The following is a 24,054-nucleotide window of genomic DNA, read 5'->3' as shown; positions in this document are numbered from 1 at the left end:
TTTCCTGGCTGGCCCAGTTGCGGCAGTGCGGAATGTAGAAGCAAAGGCCAAGGAATCAGGCATGCACTCCCCTTCATGAGATGCTTATCTAATTAATGCAGCATGCAGTTAGCTAGCCTATACGTGCTCACATGAAATGCAGGATAGCTTCATTTAGCTATGAAAATCAACATTAATATCATGATCATGAATGGTAACTCCATTCTCGGATTTCCTCTGAGAGTACAGTGTTTGCTCACATGAAATGGAGGATGAAGGGCAGTCACATTTTAATCTTTCAATGACTGATTTCTTAAATGGTGAATTTTACCGGTGTGGTAGTCACCACTGTTTGTATATATCACATACATGAGATATATTACGGTAAGGCTCCTGTACTACAGGTACGGGGGTAGATCCCTGCCTGCTGGCTCCGCCCAGTAGGTGGAGTATAAATGTGTGTGCTCACCGAGCTGCAGCCATTTCAGCAGCAGTTGCAGGAGGCTACACATCTCTGCTTAATAAAGCCTTGATTACTCTCTACTCTCGTCGTAATTGATAGTGCATCAATTTATTACGCAGAGATTTTACAGTGATGGACCTCCGCATCAAGCCAGATCGCCTGGAGCTGCACCTTCAAGCAGACAACGCCACGTCGGCCTTCGCTGTGAAGGCTATGGCTATGGCGGAAGGAAAAGTGTGCCCCCCACGGCACAGGCCCGCCCGCGGATCGTGGTATTCCAGATAAACAGTCGCTGACTGTATATGTTGTCTCCTCTTAGCAAGTCACAGTCACCAGTTTCTAAGTCCTGGTGTAGGTGAAAATGCTTGGAGAACACAGGGAATGTATGTCAGCAAGTCTCACACAGCCATGGAATTAAGTCATGAGTAAATCGTTTTCCATCTGATGGCTTGAAGATTGATTTGTTTGATTTTTAAAATCGTTATTGTATATGAAATTTGCTGTCATTGACCTCTTTTCAAGATCCCTTCTCTCAAAGCAATGTCTCCATCAGAAATACTAAAAGGATGCACAAATATTCTCTGCTTTATTCTTTTTTTTTCCTGAACACTTTATCAATGCAATTTTAGAAATGTTCACAGGCCCCTGTTTAATTTTGACTGAAATGCTCCAAGTAATATTAGCCAGTAATTAGAAGACAAACTGTTGCGAACAATCAGACATAAAAAATCTGAGTGACCAATTGTGTATTTAGCACCATGACAGGGAGATGCCATTTTTTAATTCATTGAGGAACTTCGGTTAAAAATCTGATTAAGGTTTGATCATTGGTGAAACTTAGGACTATTGTGCAGAACACAACCGACACTGAAAAAAGATGATGAGGTAAATTAAGAATTAAAACTGGCCTTTTAGCAGTCAGAAGTCGTTTTACAAGAAGAAGGAGAAACAGAGCAAGGTAAAGGAACTGCACGGCTTTGAAATCCAGGCATAGAGTGAATTGGAGCACAAGACGGCACTATGAAATTTGAGAAGATGACATTTCTCTTTTAATGAAAATCACATATCTGATTTTGCGACCATTTTTCCACAGAAAGGATCGAGACACTTGCTTTAAAGGAGTTAACTTCACACCAGGATTTTCGTGCACATTAACTTCCGGGCAGAGCAGCGAAATCTACATCCAGTAGCTGATGGAAAATAATTTGGCATTTGTTCATGAGAACTAAGTTAATTTGAATCAACAATGGTTTATAGCTAAGTAATGGTGGTGGATTCCACTCTTGTTGGGAATGGGAGCCGTCATATTTATCTAAAATCTGATCCTAGAGTCTAGCTTTAAAAAGAAGAGACCCCACAGGTCGGCTTTAGCAGTTTGGGTGGGTGGTGAATTGAGATCCATTCCAATGATGGTCAGACAGGAGCCAGATCAATTTTGATGCCTCGTTTTGAGTCTTGTTTAAAGAGATCAGTCAAGCTGTCAGTATTACTCACATTGCTTCCAGACATTTTGGGAAAGTGGGAAATCTGCTGGTGCAGATATTGACTGCAGCAACATCTTAATGGGGAGCACTGGAAACATTGGGGGTTAAACAGTGCAGCAGATCTCAGCGGCCGGGAAATTTGGCCAACTCACATAGCAGCAAGGAGATAGATTTATGGAACCCTTAAGGTTCAGAACTCTCTGGCAACTCAAGAAAAAAAGCTGCACGTCAGATCTGCCTCCAGCATCCCCCCCTCCACACACACACACACACGGGTCCCCCCCCCCCCCCCCCTCCCCACACACACACACACACACACCCGTGTGCAGGGAGTGTTGTGTAGTCAGAAGCCCATCCTTCCCACTGTCAACGTGCAGCACCCATGATTGGTGGGCTGGGCTGAGGAAGATCAGTGGTTATGCTGATTGACATGCTGGCATTTGTCAGTCAATCCCTTGAATCCCTTTATTTGGTCTTTGCCTTTTTCAAGCAGGAGGCTTCACGCCAAATTCGGGAAAGGCGATTGGGCAGAAAATCGGTTTTGGTGCCAGAATTGTGACGGCCGCCGGGTTCACGCCAAATCGCAATTCTCTGGCCCCTCGACAGATGGCACTTCCAATTGAAGAGACCATCCATTCAAGAAGCCTGAAACCTGTCTGGTTGTCAGCTAGTTCCTGGGATCGGCCCGCCCTCTGACCGTCCAGCCCCTCGGAAGTTCCTTCCTCCACCTGATATACAGGAGCATGTATGTGGTGTGCACCAGATAATGCCCCAGGAGCCTCTTCATTAACATGCCCACCCAAGGTGAGTCTCTGGGATGGTGGAGGGTGTTGGAGATAGCTTTGATGGGAAATCTGTGTCATTCCCGCACTGGGGCTCCGGGGTGTCCTGGGATTCGTGTTGAGGTTTCCTGTCCATGTCGGTGTCATCCGTATTGTTGGTCGGCACCTGGGTCTCTGGCTGTGGCTGGGGCTGGGGGCTGGGGCAGGGTCACCAGAAGGGCCCGCCCCATCACCAGCAGCTCCTGAAAGATGCTTGATTGCATTGTGGGCCAGGGGTAGTGAGGTGTTGAGGAGGGGGAGGTATTGGGGAGGGATGGAGGGGAGGTGGTGGTGGATCGGGGGGGTGAGGGTCGTGTGGGGATGGTGTGGCTGTGAAGGTGGTGTGAGAGTGGTATTGGGTGTGAGGGTGTTGTGGGGGTAATGGAGGGATGACATTGCACGTGCCATTGGAACCGTAACTCAAACAGGGTCTCACTTATTCTCCTGCTGCCGACCGCCACCCCAGCGACTGCCCTTTCTTCGGGCCCGCCGATCATGTGCAGGGCCCTCTGCTCTGCAGCGGTGATGAGCCGCAGGTCCAGTAGTCCCCCTCCAGTCTTCTCCTGCTCCTGGCGGTTATGAGCAGCCTTCTCCTGGGAAACAGAAATGCACAGTATTAGGCAGTCCCACGCATGCAGCCCAGGGCATGGGTAGCTGGTGGTTTCAGTGGCCAGGGCATCCAGTTATGGCAGCCAGTATGGGTGCTGGCATGTGGTGCAGGGTGGGGGTTCACCTGCCCTCCGGGTGGGGGGCATGGGCAGGGTAACGGGTGTGTGGGACGAGGGGCCCAGTGCTGCCTACTCATCCTGGTCGTCCTGAGGAGGGTGTGCAGTTTATTCCGGCACTGTAGGCGGTCCAGATGGTGTTGCCCTTAGCACTGACCACCTCTGCCCCCTGTGTCCAGGCAAAGCAAACGCCGGCAGATGGCAGCCTCCTTCCCACCCCGGGGTACAGGGTCGCCCGCATCTCCTCCATGGCATATTTCAGGGTCTCTCGTTCTGCGTTGGTAAACTTCGGGGCCGTCCGTCTTGCTGCCATCTTGTTGGCTGAGTGTCAATCACAGACCTGGCGATTCCGGCACTGTTTCTCGTTGGAATAGATTGTGGTTCCACGTGGCACCGATGCTAGCCCTTAATGGTCGCTGAATCAGGCCAGGTGCTCCGCCAATTTTGCTGTCATAGAAGTCCACGAATCCTGCGCTGGCATCAACACTTAGTCTCAGGAACGGATAATCCGGCCACTTATCTATGAAATCAAGGTCTGCCCAAAGATCAGGAGGGGCCCATCTCCAGCAAAAAGTTGATGGATTTGTCCTTGTTATTTTCATCCCCTTTACGGCCCTTCTACAGACATGAACTGCACGATAGATAGACGTGAATCTGTCCGCAGACTCCAAAGCATCAATCAGATTTTTGGAGTAATGGGACCCTGCACAAGGGAACTCGAAGGAGTGTGGTAGTGCCCTGAGCTTTCAGACAGAATTCAGAGGGATAATTCTGCTTCGGTAACATGACCCACCAAAGTGGAAGAACATGTGTTCATTATTTTTATCTTTACAAAAAGCCAAGTTGAATTGATTAAACTGAGAAAATCTGATTTTATTGCTCTTTATTGTACCTTTCTGTGGAATAGCCTCACCTACTTTGAACTCACTCTGCCTTCAGTGAGGCTAAAGGAAGGTATGTGCCAAAGCCACAAATATCCAATCTGGATCACAAGTGCACATTATTGTTACCTCCACAAATTGTGCTGTCAACCAAGTGGCTATTGGTTGGTGTGTATCGATGTCGAAATAAATAAGATGTTCAGATCTCCGATCACAAGTTGTTTTTATTTAATAAAACATAATTTAACATAATAAAATGTCCTGAGGCACTTCACAAGAGTACAATCAAAATGAGAAGTAGCACAAACTAAAGAAAGAGATAATAGCATTCAAGCTTCTGGTCTGCTCTAGAGTAAAGGAGACAAGTGTTCTGCTTCTCCACAAAACACCTTTATTTCTTCAATCCAACTTCACACACAAATATTGTCACCTGTTACCTCTTTACATATCCGTGACTTCTATTGGATAATTGACATCAAATTAATATTTAATTGGAAGGTCTGTTAACCCATTCTGAACAATTAGTACAAATGAACAAACAATTCAAAGATGTGAATTTGAACCAGTTTGATAAAGGCACACGGTGAGTTGGTGGAGAGTTTTATGGATGGAATTCCAGCATTTGGATCCCAGATGGCTGAAGACAAGGCCACCAATGCTGGGGTAAATAGAACAGAGTCCAGAGTTGGAGGAATGCAATATTGTGGTGTAGGAGGAAGGCATAAGATAGAGAGAGGTGAGGCATGGAGGAATTTAAACGTGAGGATCAGAATTTCAAAATGAAGGCTTTTGGGTGCTGGAAACCAATGCAGGTCATCAAGCATAAGGGGTGGATGCGACTTGGTGCAAGTTAGGGTAAGGGCTGCAGATCTTTGGATGAGTTGAAGTTCATGGTAGGTGGAAAGTCGGCCAGGAGAAAGTCGAATTGCTGAGTCTGGAGGTAAAAAAAACGTGGAGGTTAGTTTCAGCAGCAGATTTACTGAGGTAGAGGCATAGATGTCCAATATTACAGAAATGGAAGTAGATATTCTTGAAGCGGTTAAGGGTCAGAATCATAGGTCAGAGTTGACTAGGAATTAACAGCCAGTAATTAACAACCAGTTAAAATCATGTTCACAATGAATGGGGTCTCTTGCTCACAATGTGAAGTTGGAAATTATCCTCAAAAATATTTAGCCTCCACATATGTTCATTTGTAGACCAAATTAAGACTGATTTAAACAATGCCTCTGCATTGCAGAATTGCTCACAGAAGCAGGTCAATTCATTGAATTATAAATTAAGTTTAACGGAAAAAGGCTGTACTCTACCCAAGTAGTAAAAATCAAATTTTTTTAAAATATCATTGTTTCAAGTAACTTTTTATGTGGTGGTAACAAATATCTCTGAGAACTGCATTTGAAGTCAGGCTAAAGGTCGTGTCACTGCCTCCTAAATAAGAAACTGACTTTGTAATTCCACAAGGTAAAACAGCATGTTTTCTACAGTAAAAAAAAAAGTTCTGTAAGTGATACTCGACCAATTCTGTTAATTCAGTGCCAAGTAAAACACAAATAAAGCTCTTTCTGTTAAACGTGGTCTCTATTGTAATTAACCCAGTACCCCATTTCTGTCATTGCATCGCCCTCTGAGTTCAGCGGTGCTTTTAAAGGCAGCACAATAATATAAAACAGGCAAAGTATACATACCTTCGGAGGTCGGGGATGTCATCGTGCGAGGTGGTTTGCTTTTGTCAGCCTGTGAGCTGGAATAGCAGTGTCGCTAAGTATGATTGGTTATCTCTTAATGCCATGTCACAACAGGGCTGCCATTTTCTCCACATGGCAAGCGGAACGATTTCTCAGCCACCTGTACGGGCCAGTAATATCATTTGAGCCAGGTGTCTGTTATTCCTATTAAACTACAGTTTTCCTCCAACACATTTTCTAACCAGATCATATTTCATTGTACAATATAAATAGAGTACTGTATGAAACCTGAGTGACCTCAATCTGTCTGTCATCTTCATTTTCTTTCCAGAACTACAGGACAGTGATGTTGGGCTGCCAAAACTATTGGATGAGTAATGGGTCCTTCATCTGGCATCCAAACAATGCACAGACTCTCTTTCCAGCATCTAACCATCTTGGTGATAGTCATTTCATTTTACTATAATGTGCCTTTAACAGGGAAGCCAATATACTACCTGGATGTGCTGGTGAGTAGCTCTTTTATTCACTCATCGTTTTCCACTTCACCCTGCCAGTAGAAATAGTACTGAAATGATTTATAAAGATCAGAAGCAAAGGCCTGCATTGCTAAACTCATTTAATCATAGAAGTTACAACACAGGAGGAAGCCTTTTGGCCTGTCATATTTGCCATTGCTAGCTCAGGCACGATTGCCAAATACCCTTCTTCTGAGCTGTAATTCTTTTATGATGTTTTGATTAGATAACTGGGAACTCAGCTACTTGACCTTTGTAAATTGGTTCACTGTTATTTCTGTTAGCACAGGACCACAGAAAACTGATGGGTTAGAAAGATGTGTTTACTCACCAGTACAGTTAGATGGTACAGTCAGGACAAAAGGCTTGTATTTATATTGCACTTTTCACGACGGCTGGGCACCTCAAAGCGCTTAACAGTCAATGAGGTATTTTTAAATGTAGTCACTCTTGTAGGCTAGGAATTAATGGCTTGTACTTCTGTGCCTCATCTTTATTCTGTTCTCTTTGTGGTACTATTTTACTACATACATGTGGGAGGTGCCATGCCTGTGTTTTCTGCTTCCTAATTACACAAATGTGGCAAGCAATGAGGTTTGTGTTATCATTCTTGTTGACATAACATAAAGAATAGGAGCAGGGGTTGCACATTGCAGTCCCTTATGACTGCTTTACCATTCAATAGATCATGGCTGATGACCCACTTTAACTCTACTTCTCCAGTGTATTGCTATATCACTAATTTCAACAAATATAAACTCGTACCTTGCGAGAGTCCCATTCAATGTACAGATCACCGGAAGGAAAAGGATCAAAGTTGATACAGTTCCACTACTCAGAGCTGGCACACTGGTGCTAATGTGATTTACCCATTTTGCATGTTGGATGGTTTATCCCCTCAATCTTCAACACTCATAATGTTCTAAAGATAATTGTCGGCGAAACAGGTCTAATGCTAAACTTTTACAGCTGTTTATAAAAATTGCATTGTTGAATATGATCTTTTTTGGGGGGTAAGAAGGGAAACTGATGTGCTGACTACCCTGGGCATAAAAAATTCCATGACTCTTTCAACTCTGAGCAGGGGAGTTTTCTCTGTGTTCTGACCAATATTTATCCCTCCGTCAACATCGCAAAGAGATTCAAAAGCAAAATAGTGCAGCTGCTGGGATTCTGAAACAAAAGCAGAAAATGCAGGAACTACTTGGGTCAGGCAGAATCTGTGGAGAAGAGGCCCTTCGGCCCATCAAGTCTGCACTGACCAAAAAAAAAAACGACATTAATCTACACTCATCAAACTTCCCAGCACTTGGCCCATAGCCGTGAATGTTATGATATTTCAAGCGCTCCACCAAGTACTTATTAAAGACTGTGAGGTTTTCTGCCTCAACTATCCTTCCAGGCCGTGCATTCATGATTCCCATCACCCTCTAGGTGAAAAATCTTTTCTTTAAATTCCCTCTAAATCTCCTGCCTTTCACCTTAAAATTATGCCCCTTGTTGGCCCTTCAACCAAGGGGAACAGTTGCTTTCCACCATGTCCATGCACCTCATAATCTTGTGCACCTCAATCAGGTCCAGCTCAGCCTTCTCTGCTCAAAAGTACACAACCTGAGCTTACCTAGCCTCTCTTCATTGCTAAAATGCTCCTCCCAGGAAACATCCTGGTGAATCTCATCTCATCCTCTCTAGTGCAATCACATCCTTCCTATGGTGACGTGGAGATGCCGGCATTGGACTGGGGTGAGCACAGTAAGAAGCCTTACAACACCAGGTTAAAGTCCAACAGGTTTGTTTCAAACACGAGCTTTCGGAGCACTGCTCCTTCCTCAGGAGAATCAAGAGATGTCTCTTCAGTCTCTTCATTCACCTGAGGGAGGAGCAGTGCTCCAAAAGCTAGTGTTTGAAACAAACCTGTTGGACTTTAACCTAGTGTTGTAAGACTTCTTACTGTTCCTATAGTGAGGTGACCAGAACTGCAGACAGTACTCCAGCTGTGAAATTAATACAAGTTCTCGTTATCTATCAAGATCCAGCTATCGCTTTGTGGAAGTGTGAAATCATTTTGATAATTTTGGTTAGGTGGATTGGCCATAATAAATTGCCCTTAGTGACCAAAAAGGTTAAGAGGGGTTATTGGGTTATGGGGAAAGGGTGGAAGTGAGGGCTTAAGTGGGTCGGTGCAGACTCGATGGGCCGAATGGCCTCCTTCTGCACTATGTTCTGTGTTCTATGAATATCCCTTAGATAGGGCAGCACATTAGCACTGTTGCTTCACAGCACCAGGGTCTCGAGTTCAATTCCTGGCTTGGGTCACTGTCTGTGTCATGTCTGCACGTTCTCCCCGTCTCTGTGTGGGTTTACTCCGGTTTCCTCCCACAAGTCCTGAAAGACGTGCTTGTTAGGTGAATTGGACGTTCTGAATTCTCCCTCTGTGGCGTGGAGTGTGGTGACTAGGAGATTTTCACAGTAACTTCACTGTGGTGTTAATGTAAGCCTACTTGTGACACTAATAAAGATTATTATTATTATTAAAAAGATAGGTGCAGGCAGAAAGCTGAAAAAGGAATGATAGGTGTGACGTGACCATCAATTCACTAGAGACACGATTGGTAGTAAATTGTGGTTTTAATAATCTTACAACTGAGCCTGCCTGTGACCAGAAGAACTGAGAGCAGGCTCACAGCTGCAGCACTTTATACTTCCGGTTGTGGGAGGGGCCAAGGGTGGAGCCCTGCACAAGCTCCTCATCTTCCCCTATGGGCAGAGCCGCGTAACGGCTCACATACAGAGCCCACAAGGACATAATACAATGCAATACAGTGTGAATTACAATACAGTATGAATTCACAACATTCACCCACTGTTAATAAATAAATACATTTTAAAATCGGGTCCGGCGGGGGTGACGGGTCTACAAGTTGAGCCGGTCCGGTGGCCGAGTCGTCCTTTGGGATCGGCGGAGCACCGGGATTGCAGCCTCTTCGGGTGGCTGGGTGGTGACGATCGGTGTGGGTATGAGGGTGGACTCTGGGGGTGTTTTGGTCTGGGCTTCATTCCTGACCAGTGCGACGGGTGAAGGGGGCGCAAGAAACCTATTGGGTGCAGGGGGGTGCTGAGCGTGGGCAGGGAACCTGGGGATGTGGGGGGTTGGGTGGGGTGTAGTGTGAGGGGTACCTCGGCGGTGGTGGTAGTGGTGGACCCTGCAGGCACCAGGTCCCGTAGGGAAACGGTGTCCTGACGGCCGTCGGGGTATTCAATAAAGGCGTAGGGGGTTAGAGTGAAGCAGTAGCACTCTCTCTCTACTAGCGGGTCTGTTTTATGTGTCTGGACGTGCTTCCGGAGGAGAACCGGGCCCGGTGTCCTCAACCAGGATGGGAGTGAAGCCTCCATGGTAGTGCCCCTAGAGAAAACAAATAATTGTTCATGAGAGGTCTGGTTGGTGTCTGTGCACAGGAGGGACCTAATTGCATGGAGCGGCGGGGAGGACCTCCTGCCAGTGGGAGGTCGGGAGATTCCTGGACCGTAGGGTCAGTAGGACGGTCTTCCAGACCGTCGCGTTCTGCCTCTCCACCTGCCCGTTCCCCTGGGGTTGTAGCTGGTAGTCCTGCTCGAGGCGATGCCCTTGTCGAGCAGGTACTGTGCAGCTCGTCGCTCATGAAGGACGAACCCCTGTCGCTGTGGACATAGCTGGGGAAACCAAACAGGGTGAAGATGCTGTGCAGAGCTCTGATGACTGTGTGGGAGGTCATATCGGGGCACAGGATGGCAAAGGGGAAGCTGGAGAATTCGTCGATGACGTTAAGAAAGTACACGTTTCGATTGGTCGAGGGGAGTGGCCTTTGAAATCGATGCTCAGGTGTTCAAAGGGCCGGGATGCCTTTACCAGATGGGCCTTATCTGGTCTATAGAAGTGCGGTTGGCACTCCGCGCAGATCGGGCAATCCCTGGTGATGGCTTTTACAACCTCGGTGGAGAAAGGCAGATTTTGTGCTTTGACGGGTGACCCCCGGGTGGCAGAGGTCATTGTGGATAGCCTTCAGGCGGTCGTCTTGCGTGCTGGCACATGTGCCGCGGGACAGGGCATCTGGGGGCTCGTTGAGCTTCCCCAGTTGATATATGATATCGTAATTATAGGTGGAGAGCTCGATCCTCCACCAAGATTTTATCATTTTTAATTTTGCCCCTTTGCGAGTTGTCGAACATGAAGGCAACCGATCTTTGGTCGGTGATGAAGGTAAACCTCCTACCTGCGAGGTAGTGCCTCCAGTGACGTATGGCTTCCACAATGGCTTGCGCTTCCTTTTCGACCCGAGGAGTGTCGAAGTTCCGAAGCGGAGAGGGTTCAGGAGAAGAAGGCGACTGGTCTCCCTGCCTGATTCAGAGTGGCGGCGAGAGCGACCTCTGAGGCGTCACTCTGTGGTGATCCACCACTGTGTAAATATGTCTGTGCCTATATTAGGGGATGTACAGCAGTACCTGTATTACAGGTTTGTCGGTAACCCCTGCCGGCTAGCTCCGCCCACAGGGATCAGTATAAATATGCATGAGTTCTCCTGAGCTGCCATTCTACCAGCTGCAGTTGAAGGATAAACATCTCACGGTAATAAAGCCTCTCTTATACCGATTCAAGTCTTTATGTGCAATTGATAGCGCATCAATTTATTACCATGAGATTTTCCGCATCATGGACATCAGAATAAAACCCGATCGCTTGCAGCTGGATCCGCAATAGCCAAACGGCAGAAAAGACTTTAATCACTGGCTGGCTTGCTTCGAGGCCTACATCACCTCAGCGGACCCTGCACCGTAGGAAGCTCAGAAAATTCAACTCCTCTATTTAAGGTTGAGCTCCAGCATGTTCCCGCTGATACAGGACGCAACGAACTACGCTCCTGCCATGGAACTTCTCAAAGAAAACTACATCCAGTCGGCGAACACTCTGTTTGTGAGGCATGTACTCGCCACTCGCGTACAACAACCGGTGACTGAGTCGATTTTGAAGACTTCCAGCGGGCCCTTATCCCTCTAGTACGGGACTGCGAGTGCCAGGTTGTCACGGCCACGGAACATTCCAATCTCCTCATGCGTGATGCATTTATGACGGGGATTGCATCGGACCCCATCCGGCAACGACTGCTGGAAGGGGCCGCGCTCAACCTAGCGGCGACAAAGACTTAAGCGCTCTCCATGATGGTTACTTCACGTAAAGTACAGTCCTACCCCGCTCGCCGCGCGTCCTACCCCTCGTGGACTCCGCAACCGACCCCCCCCCCGACTGCGGCCGCTTCCACGCAATACGCCTGTGCTGCTTGCCACACCGCGCACTCTGGAGGTCCCCGCTGCTACTTCTGCGGCCAACAGAAGCACCCCCGCCAGTGCTACCCGACCCGCGCCACGATCTGTAAATCCTGTGGCAAGAAAGGCCATTTTGCAGCGGTGTGTCAGGCCCGCGCAGTTGCCGCTATCGCGCCCGACCTCTCCCCCTTTCCTCAGCCGATCGCGCAATGGGCACCGCCATCCTCTGCTCCCGGGGCCACGTGCGACCAGTGGCCGCCGCCATCTTCTCCCCCCAGGTTCACGTGCGGCCCGTGGGTGCAGCCATCTTGCGCTGCCCCCACAATGTGCGCACCATGGTCCCGCCATCTTCCCCCCCCGGCCCACGTGCGGCCAGTGGCCGCTGCCATCTTGCCCCGCCCCCACAACGTGCGCTGCATGGGCACCGCCATTTTCCCCCCCACAGGTACTTCGGACGCCGCCATTTTGTCCTCCCCTCGGGACGGGACCCGGGTCGCTGCGACTCCTCGGACGATCGCCCGCTACTTGCCTCCATGACGCTCGACCAATCCCGTCCTCCCAACCTGGCTACTGCTTCAACGACGGTTCTCATCAACGGCCACGCGACCTACTGCCTACTTGACTCCGGGAGCACTGATTTAGTTTCATCCATCCGGACACGGTAAGGCGCTGCTCCCTCGCGGTCCATCCCGCCAACCAGCGGATCTCCCTGGCCTCCGGATCCCACTCTGTCCCGATCCGGGATTTTTGTCTGGTCAACCTCACCGTACAAGGCGTTGAATTCGGCGGTATCCGCCTATACGTTCTCCCCAATCTCTGTGCGGCACTTTTATTGGGCCTGGATTTCCAATGTAACCTCCAGAGCCTCACCCTCAAATTCGGCGGACTACTACCCCCACTCACCGTTTGCGGCCTCACGACCCTCAAGGTTGATCCTCCCTCCCTGTTTGCCAATCTGACTGCAGATTGCAAGCCCGTCGCCACCAGGAGCAGATGGTACAGCACCCAGGACAAGACCTTCATCAGGTCTGAAGTCCAGCGGCTGCTTCGGGAGGGTATTATCAAGGCCAGCAACAGCCCCTGGAGAGCCCAAGTGGTGGTGGTTAAAACTGGGGAGAAACACAGGATGGTCATGGACTACAGCCAGACCATCTATCGGTACACGCAGCTCGACGCGTACCCCCTCCCTCGCATATCTGATATGGTCAATCAGATTGCACAGTACCGGGTCTTTTCAACGATTGACCTGAAATCCGCCCACCAGCTCCCCATCCGTAAATTGGACCGTCCCTACACTGCCTTCGAGGCTGACGGTCGCCTCTATCAATTTCTTCGGGTTCCCTTCGGCGTCACTAACTGGGTCTCGGTATTTCAAAGAGAAATGGACCGAATGGTTGACCGGTACGGACTGCGGGCCACGTTTCCGTACTTTGACAATGTCACCATCTGCGGCCACGACCAGCTGGACCATGACGCCAAATTTCTCCACACCGCATCTCTCCTCAACCTCACTTATAACAAGGAGAAGTGCGTATTCAGCACAGACCGCTTAGCCATCCTTGGCTACGTAGTCCAAAACAGACTCCTGGGCCCGATCCCGACCGCATGCGCCCCCTCATGGAGCTCCCCACTGCCCCAAGGCTCTCGCACGCCGTAGACGAGACACTGCCCTTCAAGTAGAGAGCGACGCTTCAGATGTCGCCCTTGCCGCCAGTCTAAACCAGGCAGGCAGACCCGTGGCATTCTTTTCCCGCACCCTCCATGCCTCCGAAATGCGACATTCGTCTGTTGAAAAGGAGACCCAGGCAATCGTTGAGGCAGTGTGGCACTGGAGGCATTACCTGGACGGCAGGAGATTCACTCTCCTCACTGACCAACGGTTTGTAGCCTTCCTGTTTAACAACACGCAGCGGGGCAAGATCCAAAAACGATAAAATCTTGCGGTGGAGAATCGAGCTCTCCACCTATAATTACGAAATCTTGTATCGCCCCGGCAAGCTCAACGAACCCCCAGACACCCTATCCCGAGGTGCATGTTGCAGTGGACCAGCTCTGTGCCCTGCACGACAGCCTTTGCCGTTCGGGGGTCACTCGGTTGTAACACCTAGTCAAAGCCCGCAATCTACCCTACTCCGTCGAGGAAGTACGTACAGTCACCAGAGACTGCCAGGTCTGTGCGGAGTGCAAGCCGCACTTCTACCGGCCAGACCGCGCGTGCCTGGTGAAAGCGTCCCGCCCCTTTGAACGCCTCAGCGTGGATTTCAAAGGGCCTCTTCCCCTCCACCGACCGCAACATGTATATCCTTAGTGTGGTTGAGGAATTCTCTAGGTTCCCCTTGTGGGGTCAGGAATCCCAGAATCGTCTTCCTAACGACATTAAAATCCCACCCGTTAACTATGTTTCTCTGTCCACAGATGCTAACGTTTTCTGTATTTTTTTTCAGAAGTTGATAAGCGCTTTTTAGGTGATTTAATGATGAGTAGTTTATTTGTGCCCTTTTGTCCTCCTGCAATTTTCTGCCCTCTCTTTCTGATAACTTTGGCTCTTTCCTGGGTATGGTGCCGGATTCCCAACAACTCTGATATCTCATCCAAGTGAACACCCTTAAACGTTTCGGCCTGGAAACGGAGTGTCAACAATCTATTCAGCGATGCAAAATATGACATTGGAACCTAATCCGATACATCTATACATGCAAACCTTTCAGTCAGGGTCATGGGATTTCTGGCTGTATTTTCTGAGGCATTGAGGTTAATTGTAGCGCATTCCCACCATGTTGAATTAGCACCACAATCGCAACCTCTAGAGTCACCAAATTTGGTGTTTGACTGAAGTCCAACATTGGAACAGGCTGCCTGGAAATTTCCCAAATGGAAACTAAATGATTAGTCTGCTTTTCTTTAAATAGGGTCCCTTTTCCACTGATTGCTGCAACGGATGGTATGGGGGTGCTGATTAATTTGGTCCATACATTCTTTAATTAATCTTTGGCTAACCAGTCACCATCCCATCAGTCCTATCCATTTCTTTTTCCTATTCAGCTGTGGAGCTATCAGAGTGTCGATGAAAGCGACAACTTACCACGAGGTAAATCTAGCCAGTCGTGTTCCATTGGATCTGCAGTATCTCATTTCAAGTAATCTCGCCATCAATTTAATAAGTTCAGAGTTAAACAGAGAAGTAATTATACAGATGTAAACAGAGTACAGTACAGAACTAGCAGATTGTGGATTTCAATGTAATGCTTTAAAAACACCCAGGGAAATGGATACCACAATCCTAGACAGGCCTGTTCTTTCTTCATAAATTTCTACCTATCTTATTAGCCAGAAGGCAACAAACACTAAATAATTGTCAGAGTCTATGTTATTGGTGGCAAGGAGAAGAGAGCACAAGCAAAGGAGAGAGACACAGAGAGACAGATAGACAGAGTGATTATTTGCTCTGATTTAGTCTGTGATACATTTGGGTCAGAGATCCACTGCTCCTTTCTAGTCTTGCACCAAAGCCCAAATTGACTCAAATATTAGCAGGAGACGTATCTTATTACTAACATAACAATGACTGTTTCTAGACTGTGCTATTCAGTCCCTTGGGTGGCCCCACTATCGCCCAGAAAGGATAGAGCTTCATGCTTATTTTTCCTTCTTTGTATATCATACTATATTACATTTTTATTTCACTCTTCAACAGGCATAATACCTTCTGATAATGATTTTGCCATCCTGGGATTTCAGGACCAATATCTTTCAAAAAGCAGATAAACTAATCAGATGAGGTGAGCACGCCTAGAGCAATGAAATACGGAAATTACCACTAAATGTATTATGCATGAGTCGGCTTTAGATCTAATGATGAACTGTGATAATGCAGTGCCTCTTCCAGTGGTTTTATTGTCTCTTATCACCTTCATCAATCGCATTGCCTTCCTGTTGCAAAGTGGAGTTGGAGCAGATCGCATCTCTTGTTTATTTAGTATCCTCCACACATTCCACCTTGGCCTCATGCACCTGCAGGAGCTTACAGCCTATTCAAGTGACTCCATGGCTCACAGCACCTCAGCCTGAACAAACCACAGGGTGCGAGTCAGGAACTTGTGGCACAACCTATGGATTCTATGAAAAAAAATTAATATAAAGTGAATTATTAGTAGTAATGTCGTCTCAAGGTTTATTCAATGCATTGGCACCATGGGTGAAGGTAGTAAAAAGATTGCACATTTTTCACATTGCACAACACACTTGCAAGATACTCACATGCAAGGATAACTGTGCACGGACTCAATTTAACGATATAAAAAAGAACCCGGTTTTGGGGACGAATACCAGGGTGTTTATCAGCACCATCAAACGGGACTTTGTTTTTGCTTTGGGCCTCGGTGAGGAACATATGACCGAGACCGCACATAATAATAATAATAATAATCTTTATTATTGTCACAAGTAGGCTTACGTTAACACTGCAATTAAGTTACTGTGAAAATCCCCTAGTTGCCACATTCCGGCACGTATTCGGTACACTGAGGGAGAATTCAGAATGTCCAATTCACCTAACAAGCACGTCTTTCGGGACTTGCCTCACTCACCTCAATTCCTGCAGGAAGAGATCAGTCGCCATTTTTAAATGACACCCCTATCTCTCAACCCTCTCAGCCACCCACTGTGGCCTCCAGAATCCTCAACATACATACCTCAAGGACCCCCTCACCTCACATCTTAAGGACAGGGCCCGATCACCCGGGGCTTCTGATGGCAGAGGAGACAACCCCCCCCCCTCAGGTGCCCTTATGCCTGATCCACATTTGTGTGGATCAGTGCTCAACCACTCCATGGGGAAGTCTACCAGGCATGGGTGTGTGATCCGGCCCTCAGGATAATTGGGCGCTGGCATAAATAAATTAGCCATTCGGCTCATTTAAATATATTCACCCGGATCTCCCCCCAGCGTGAGCGAGACCAGAGCACACATCTCACACGATCTCGTTAGATTTCACGAGGCATTCTGAGTGTCTCAAATCTCGCGGGAATTCTCTCCAGATTTAACAGCCTTGTCATGTCACCGAGTCAGGCGCAACGAGGCCGTTCGATTGCGTCCCCTGATTGAGATTGTGCCCATAGATTTTCAAAATTCACAACTGGTCGTGGATGAAATATGCACTCCTGCAGTTGGTGAAAATGTAATACATAGTGGTTCTGATCAAATACTATCCCCAATGTTGCCCGAAGATCAGTCCTGACTGGCAATGTTCCCCTACAGCTGGACTCAAAAATGGCAGAGCTGGCCTTGATCCAACAGCACTCTGCACCACCTACCTTTTGAGAAGTGATGCTGCCGTGAAATCCCAGAGGTCCTGTTTACATTTCCTGACACTGAAACTCTCCGAGACGAGGAAGTATAGAGGCAAAGGTGTTTCACTGCCTCCAGTGGCTGTGGTAGTGGCTGTTTTGGTGCAAGGTCCTTGTGGTAAATCAGCAGCCCAAATTGCTCTGTGACCGACCGGTAACTATGAATATGTCACTCTGTTTGTCCCACCAAATAAAAGCACATTTCGAAGGACAAGGTCCATCGGCTTTTTTTGCATTACAGGAGTGCAATCACTGGACAAGACTATCATTCTATGGGCTGCACTGCTTATTATCTGACTTGGAGGAGAAAGAAAACTATAATCGATCAATTTTGTCATTGGAGCAAATGCCCTGTTGCGGAACCTTAACCTAGGAATCCCATTCCGTTCACCTGCACCGCTTTGCAATTAGGGACCTTGTGTTGTTCAGTAACACCAACAGGCCTTCAGGAGCTCCAGACAAATCTCACTGTCAAGAGTGCAAAGGTCACTATCCCACCGCCCCCCCAAAATATTAATTAATGAAAGCACTTTATATAATTGTACTGGTGCATCCTTATCAAAGCACAGCTGGACATTTCACCTGTCCATCAGTACACTTTGTTGCAATCATAACTTTTCCTGTGCTTACTGTTATGACTTATTAAGGTCCTAATGGCACCACTAACTTTACACATTTTGTACCATACCCTTAGATTCAATGTGCTAATTGGCTGGAGAGTGATGTCTTCTTCGTTGTTTTGTTAAATAATCAGCAGCAGCTGACACCGGCCCTGTCGTCAGTCCTGGGAACGCAGCCTGTTGGGTGTAATCTCCCCTCCATGGCCATCTGGGATGCTTAAAAGCTGGGGCTGGTTATGCCAATAATCTCAGATGCTGCTTTCTGACACATTTCAAATGGTGAAAATGTTACTTGGAAGCATTTCAAACATCTCTGATATGGCACCCTAAAGCCTGTGTTTAGATTTGTCCCTGAGAAGTGTCAGTGTGTCTGATTTGTTGGCGATGTAGGCGGGTGATTGAAGCTGATTTGCACTTGGCAACTCGACTCTTGGCCAGACTGAAAGTGCAGGGGATTTGCCTCCCTTCAGTTTTGTTCAAGCAGTCGAGGTGCATCATTCCCTCGCTCAGAGATAAAAATAGCCGATTGCTGAAAGTCTGAAATAAGGAAGAGGTTGTTGGAAATACACAAGAGGCCGACCAACATCAGGAAGAGAAAATAAATTTTGGTTGGGGCCCAAATCCGGCTCTGCCTCCCAAAATACTAATTCTTTTCAGATGGTGCTTGACTTTGTAAAGTATTGCTGTGATGAATGGTATCGGTATAACTGCTATAACTGTACCTTGCCTTTAATACATTGGCCCTTTAAGACCGGGCTTGGAACCCTGGGGGACTCCGCCTCTGGCTCCGCCCCCAGGAAACTGTATATAAGAAGATGCTCACTGCGAAGCATGCTGTGAGCACACTTCTCGGCAGCTGTCCCATTCTCTGGTAATTAAATTGAGATACCCTCAATTACGACTCAGGAGAGAAGATTGGTAATTCAAAGGCTTTAATTAACAGAGAACGGGACAGCTGCCGAGAATTGTGCTCACAGCATGCTGCCCAGTAAGCATCACCTTATATACAGTTTCCTGGGGGTGGAGCCAGAGGCGGAGTCCCCCGTGTTCCATGCCCGGTCTTAAAGGGCCAATGTATTAAAGGCAAGGTACACTTACAGCAGTTATACCGATACCATTCATCACAATTGCATTGCCATCATTTTTATTTTTAATTTAGGAATTATTTCTGTTGAAGGTTAGCCAAACCATTCCTGAGCCCTAACATTAGATTGGTGCTACAGTACTTCAGCACTGACATCAACCTTTGCTTCCCAAAGTTAAAGCTCCCCACTGGGATCAACATGTGTCTGAATTTTAATTAATAATAATGTTTAATCATGAAAATTCCTTACTTTTATGAAATTTTTTCCATTTCAAATTCCAGGGTTACTCACAGTACCTCGAGTAAATAGTGGGCGAAGTCGCCGTTGGCTGACACCCAAATTGGTAAACTCGATTGGGCAGGGAATAGGTTCCAACGGCAAAATCACGGCAGGCGCCGATTTGACGCCAAATCGTAATTCTCCAACACCTCGACAGCGGCGTCAAATGCAGTCCGGAACACACGTACAGTAAATGCCATTTGCATATCATTAGCGGGCCAAGTTCCTGGCGGTGCGGTTACAACATAGAACATAAAACAGTACAGCACAGAACAGGCCCTTCAGCCCTCGATGTTGTGCCAAGCATTGTCCGAAACCAAGATCAAGCTATCCCACTCCCTGTCATTCTGGTGTGCTCCATGTCCCTATCCAATAACCGCTTGAAAGTTCCTAAAGTGTCCGACTCCACTATCACAGCAGGCAGTCCATTCCACACCCTAACCACTCACTGAGTAAAGAACCTACCTCGGATATCTCTCTTGTATATCTCCCACCCTGAACCTTATAGTTATGCCCCCTTGTAACAGCTGCATCCACCCGAAGAAATAGTCTCTGAACGTCCACTCTATCTATCCCCCTCATCATTTTATAAACCTCTATTAAGTCGCCTCTCATCCTCATCCGCTCCAAAGAGAAAAGCCCTAGCTCCCTCAACCTTTCCTCCTAAGACCTATCCTGCAAACCAGGCAGCATCCTGGTAAATCTCCTTTGCACCCTTTCCAATGCTTCCATATCCTTCCTAAAATGAGGTGACCAGAACTGCACACAATACTCCAAATGTGGTCTCACCAGGGTCATGTATTGTTGCAGCATAACCCCATGGCTCTTAAACTCAAGCCCCCTGTTAATAAACGCTAACACACTATAGGCCTTTTTCACGGCTCTATCCACTTGGGTGGCAACCTACAAAGATCTGTGGACATGAACCCCAAGATCTCTCTGTTCCTCCACATTCCTCAGAACCCTGCCGTTGACCCTGTAATCCACATTCAAATTTTTCTACCAAAATGAATCACCTCGCACTTAGAACAGTACAGCACATAACAGGCCCTTCGGCCCTCGATGTTGTGCCGAGCAATGATCACCCTACTCAAACCCACGTATCGACCCTATACCCGTAACCCAACAACCCCCCCCCCCCCCCAACCTTACGTTTTTTAGGACACTACGGGCAATTAGCATTGCCAATCCACCTAACCCGCACATCTTTGGACTGTGGAGGAAACCGGAGCACCCGGAGGAAACCCACGCACACACTGGGAGGACGTGCAGACTCCACTTATCAGGGTTAAACTCCATCTGCCTTTTTTCGGCCCAGCTCTGCATCCTATCAATGTCTCTTTGCAGCCTACAGCAGCCCTCCACCTCATCCACTAATCCACTAATCTTGGTGTCATCAGCAAATTTACTGACCCACCCTTCAGCCCCCTCCTCCAAGTCATTGATAAAAATCACAAATAGCAGAGGACCCAGCACTGATCCCTGTGGTACACCGCTGGTAACTGGTCTCCAGTCTGAAAGTTTTCCATCCACCACTGTCATAATATACACACAAGTATATGATGGTGCATAGATAGACACTGAAAGACCAATCAACACACAGAACACAGCAGCCAATCACCAGGCAGGACACGGCCACTATAAAGCCAGAGGGCACCAGTTTACCCGCTCTCTTGGGGTGCAGCCTCTGAGACAGCCAGAGCCCGTGATCAGCAACACTAACATCTACCATGTGCTGGCAGTATAGTCTGGTCAGGTTAGCTTCAGGTCTCCAGTCAACCTAACATAGTGTCAACCCACAGTGCAAGTATGTTTAACAGCTCATAGTTCAATAAAATAGAGTTGTGCTTCTACAAGTGTTGGTAGCCTGTCTCTCTCACTGCTCTGGTAAATGCAGACCCAGCATACCCAACACATCAACTACCACCCTCTGTCTTCTATGTAATAGCCAGTTACTTATCCAATTGGCCAAATTTCCCTCTATCCCACACCTCCTTACTTTCTTCATGTATACGACATCAACTGCTCTACCTTCATCTACACATTTAGTTACCTCCTCAAAGAATTCAATCAAATTTGTGAGGCATGACTTGCCCTTCCCGAATCCATGTTGACTATCCCGGATTAAGCTGCATCTTTCCAAATGGTCATAAATCCTATCCTTCAGGACCTTTTCCATTAGCTTACTGACCACCGAAGTAAGACTAACTGGCCTATAATTACCAGGGTCATTCCTATTCCCTTTCTTGAACAGAGGAACAACATTTACCACTCTCTAGTCCTCTGGCACTATCCCTGTGGACAGTGAGGACCCAAAGATCAAAGCCAAAGGCTCTGCAATCTCATCCCTTGCCTCCCAAAGAATCCTTGGATATATCCCATCTGGCCCTGGGGACTTTTCGATCCTCATGTTTTTCAACATTGCTAATACATCCTTCCTCAGAACATCTACCTCCTCCAGTGTACCCGCCTGTATCACACACTCATCCTCAAAAACATGGACCCTCTCCTTGGTGAACACTGAAGAAAAGTATTCATTCAACGCCTCTTCTATTTCTTCTGACTCCACGCACAAGTTCCCACTACTGTCCTTGACCGGCCCTACCCTCACCCTGGTCATTCTTTTATTTCTCACATAAGAGTAAAAAGCCTTGGGGTTTTCCTTGATCCGACCCGCCAAGGACTTCTCATGCCCCCTCCTAGCTCTCCTAAGCCTTTTTTTAAGCTCATTCCTTGCTACCTTGTAACCCTCAAGCGTCCGAACTGAACCTTGTTTTCTCATCCTTACATACGCTTCCTTTTTCCTCTTGACAAGACATGCAACCTCTTTTGTGAACCATGGTTCCCTCACATGGTCCCTCCCTGCCTGACAGGGACATACCTATCATGGACACGCAGTATTTGTTCCTTGAACAAGCTCCACTTTTCATTTGTGCCTTTCCCTGACAATTTCTGTTCCCATCTTATGCTCCCTAATTCTTGCCTAATCGCATCATAATTACCCCTCCCCCAATTATAAAGCTTGCCCTGCAGTATGGCCGTATCCCTCTCCATTGCAATAGTGAAAGATACCGAATTGTGGTCACTACAGTAGTCCCCTTTTATAACGCGGGTGTTGGGGTCCAAGACCCCAACCCGCGTTGTAACCGAGCCGCGGATATCCATGATGGGGGTTTTAAATTTATTTAAAAATCTATGCTAGCGCTTCCCATTGTGAATCTACGGGGGGGCGGGGGGAGAGGTCAGACCCCCGTAGACTCACAATGGGAAGCGCTAGCATAGATTTTTAAATAATTTAAAACCCCCATCGTGGATCCAATTAAAATTTCAGCGGCCGGCTCACTTTGATCCGGAGAAGGAAGCTGCTCTCACTGAAATCAGCCGGCCGCTGAAATTGACACTGCCCGCTGCTCTCTCCCTCCAATCCAACTTTTTAAAGTTTTTTAATGTTTCTGATTGGAGGCAGAGAGCAGCCGGCAGTGTCAATTTCTTTTTTTTTTCCTCCGGCTCGCCCCCTCTCCCCCCACATCCTCCGACTCGCCCCCTCTCCCCCACACCCTCCGGCTCGCCCCCTCTTTCCCCCCCGCCCCCCCAACACCCTCCGGCTCGCCCCCTCTCCCCCACACACCCTCCGGTTCGCCCCCTCTCCCCCCACATCCTCCAACTAGAAACCTCTCCCCCCCCACACCCTCCGGCTCGCCCCCTCTCCCCCAACACCCACTGGGCTCTGTCTCCTCCTCTCCCCCAACACCCACTGGGCTCTGTCTCCTTCTCTCCCCTCCCCCCCCACCCCACCCACCTCACACCCTCCGGCTCGCCCCCTCTCCCCCACACCCTCCTGCTCTCCCCCACAGCGTCCAGCTCACCCCCTCTCCCCCCACACCCTCCGGCTCGCCCCATCCGGCTCGCCCGCTCCCCCCCCCCTCTCCTCCCCGTCCCCCAACACCCGAAGGGCCCTCCTCTCTCCCCCAACACCCGCAGGGGGGTCTCCCCCAACACCCGCAGGGGGGTCTCCCCCACACCCGCAGGGGGGTCTCCCCCACACCCGCAGGGGGGTCTCCCCCACACCCGCAGGGGAGTCTCCCCCACACCCGCAGGGGGGTCCCCCCCCCTCCTCGCCCCCCCCACACCCGCCCCCCCTCCTCTCCCCCCCCCAACACCCGCCCCCCCTCCTCTCCCCCCCCCAACCCCCGCCCCCCCTCCTCTCCCCCCCCAACACCCGCCCCCCCTCTTCTCCCCCCCCAACACCGCCCCCCCCTCTTCTCCCCCCTCTTCTCCCCCACAACACCCCCCTCTTCTCCCCCCCCAACACCCGCACCCCCCTCTTCTACCCCCCTCTTCTTCTCCCCCCCAACACCCGCCCCCCTCTTCTCCCCCCCTCTTCTCCCCCCCAACACCCGCCCCCCCTCTTCTCCCCCCTCTTCTCCCCCCCACACCCCCCTCTTCTCCCCCCCAAGCACCCGCCCCCCCCTCTTCTCCCCCCCTCTTCTCCCCCCCCTCTCTCCCCCCCCCTCTTCTTCTCCCCCCCCTCTTCTCCCCCCCCCTCTTCTCTCCCCCCGCCTCTTCTCCCCCCCGCCTCTTCTCCCCCCCGCCTCTTCTCCCCCCCCTCTTCTCCTCCCCCCTCTTCTCTCCCCCCTCATCTTTCTCCCCCCCTCTTCTCCCCCCCTCTTCTCCCCCCTCTTCTCCCCCCCTCTCTCCCCCCCCTCTTCTCCCCCCTCTTCTCCCCCCCCTCTTCTCCCCCCCCTCTTCGCCCCCCTCTTCTCCCCCCCCCCTCTTCTCCCCCCCCTCTTCTCCCCCCCCCCCTCTTCTCCCCCCCTCTTCTCCCCCCCCCCTCTTCTCCCCCCCTCTTATCCCCCCCCTCTTCTCC

The 24,054-nt window shown here is 48.9% G+C and overlaps 1 long non-coding RNA gene across 2 annotated transcripts; it reads left to right on the top strand.

Annotated features, from left to right (window-relative positions):
• The first annotated feature begins 4,940 nt into the window (after positions 1-4,940).
• Positions 4,941-15,709, top strand: LOC119978072. Of its 2 annotated transcripts, none has more exons than XR_005463371.1 (3): positions 4,941-5,016; positions 6,373-6,550; positions 15,552-15,709. It is a non-coding gene; the product is annotated as an uncharacterized LOC119978072 (long non-coding RNA). The 2 variants fall into 2 exon arrangements; XR_005463372.1 differs by having other exon boundaries at positions 5,004-5,089.
• The last annotated feature ends 8,345 nt before the right edge of the window (positions 15,710-24,054 follow it).

The sequence above is a fragment of the Scyliorhinus canicula genome, chromosome 1 (genome assembly GCF_902713615.1).
Source record: "Scyliorhinus canicula chromosome 1, sScyCan1.1, whole genome shotgun sequence".
Lineage (NCBI taxonomy): Eukaryota > Metazoa > Chordata > Chondrichthyes > Carcharhiniformes > Scyliorhinidae > Scyliorhinus > Scyliorhinus canicula.
This window is presented reverse-complemented; position numbering and strand designations above follow the sequence as displayed.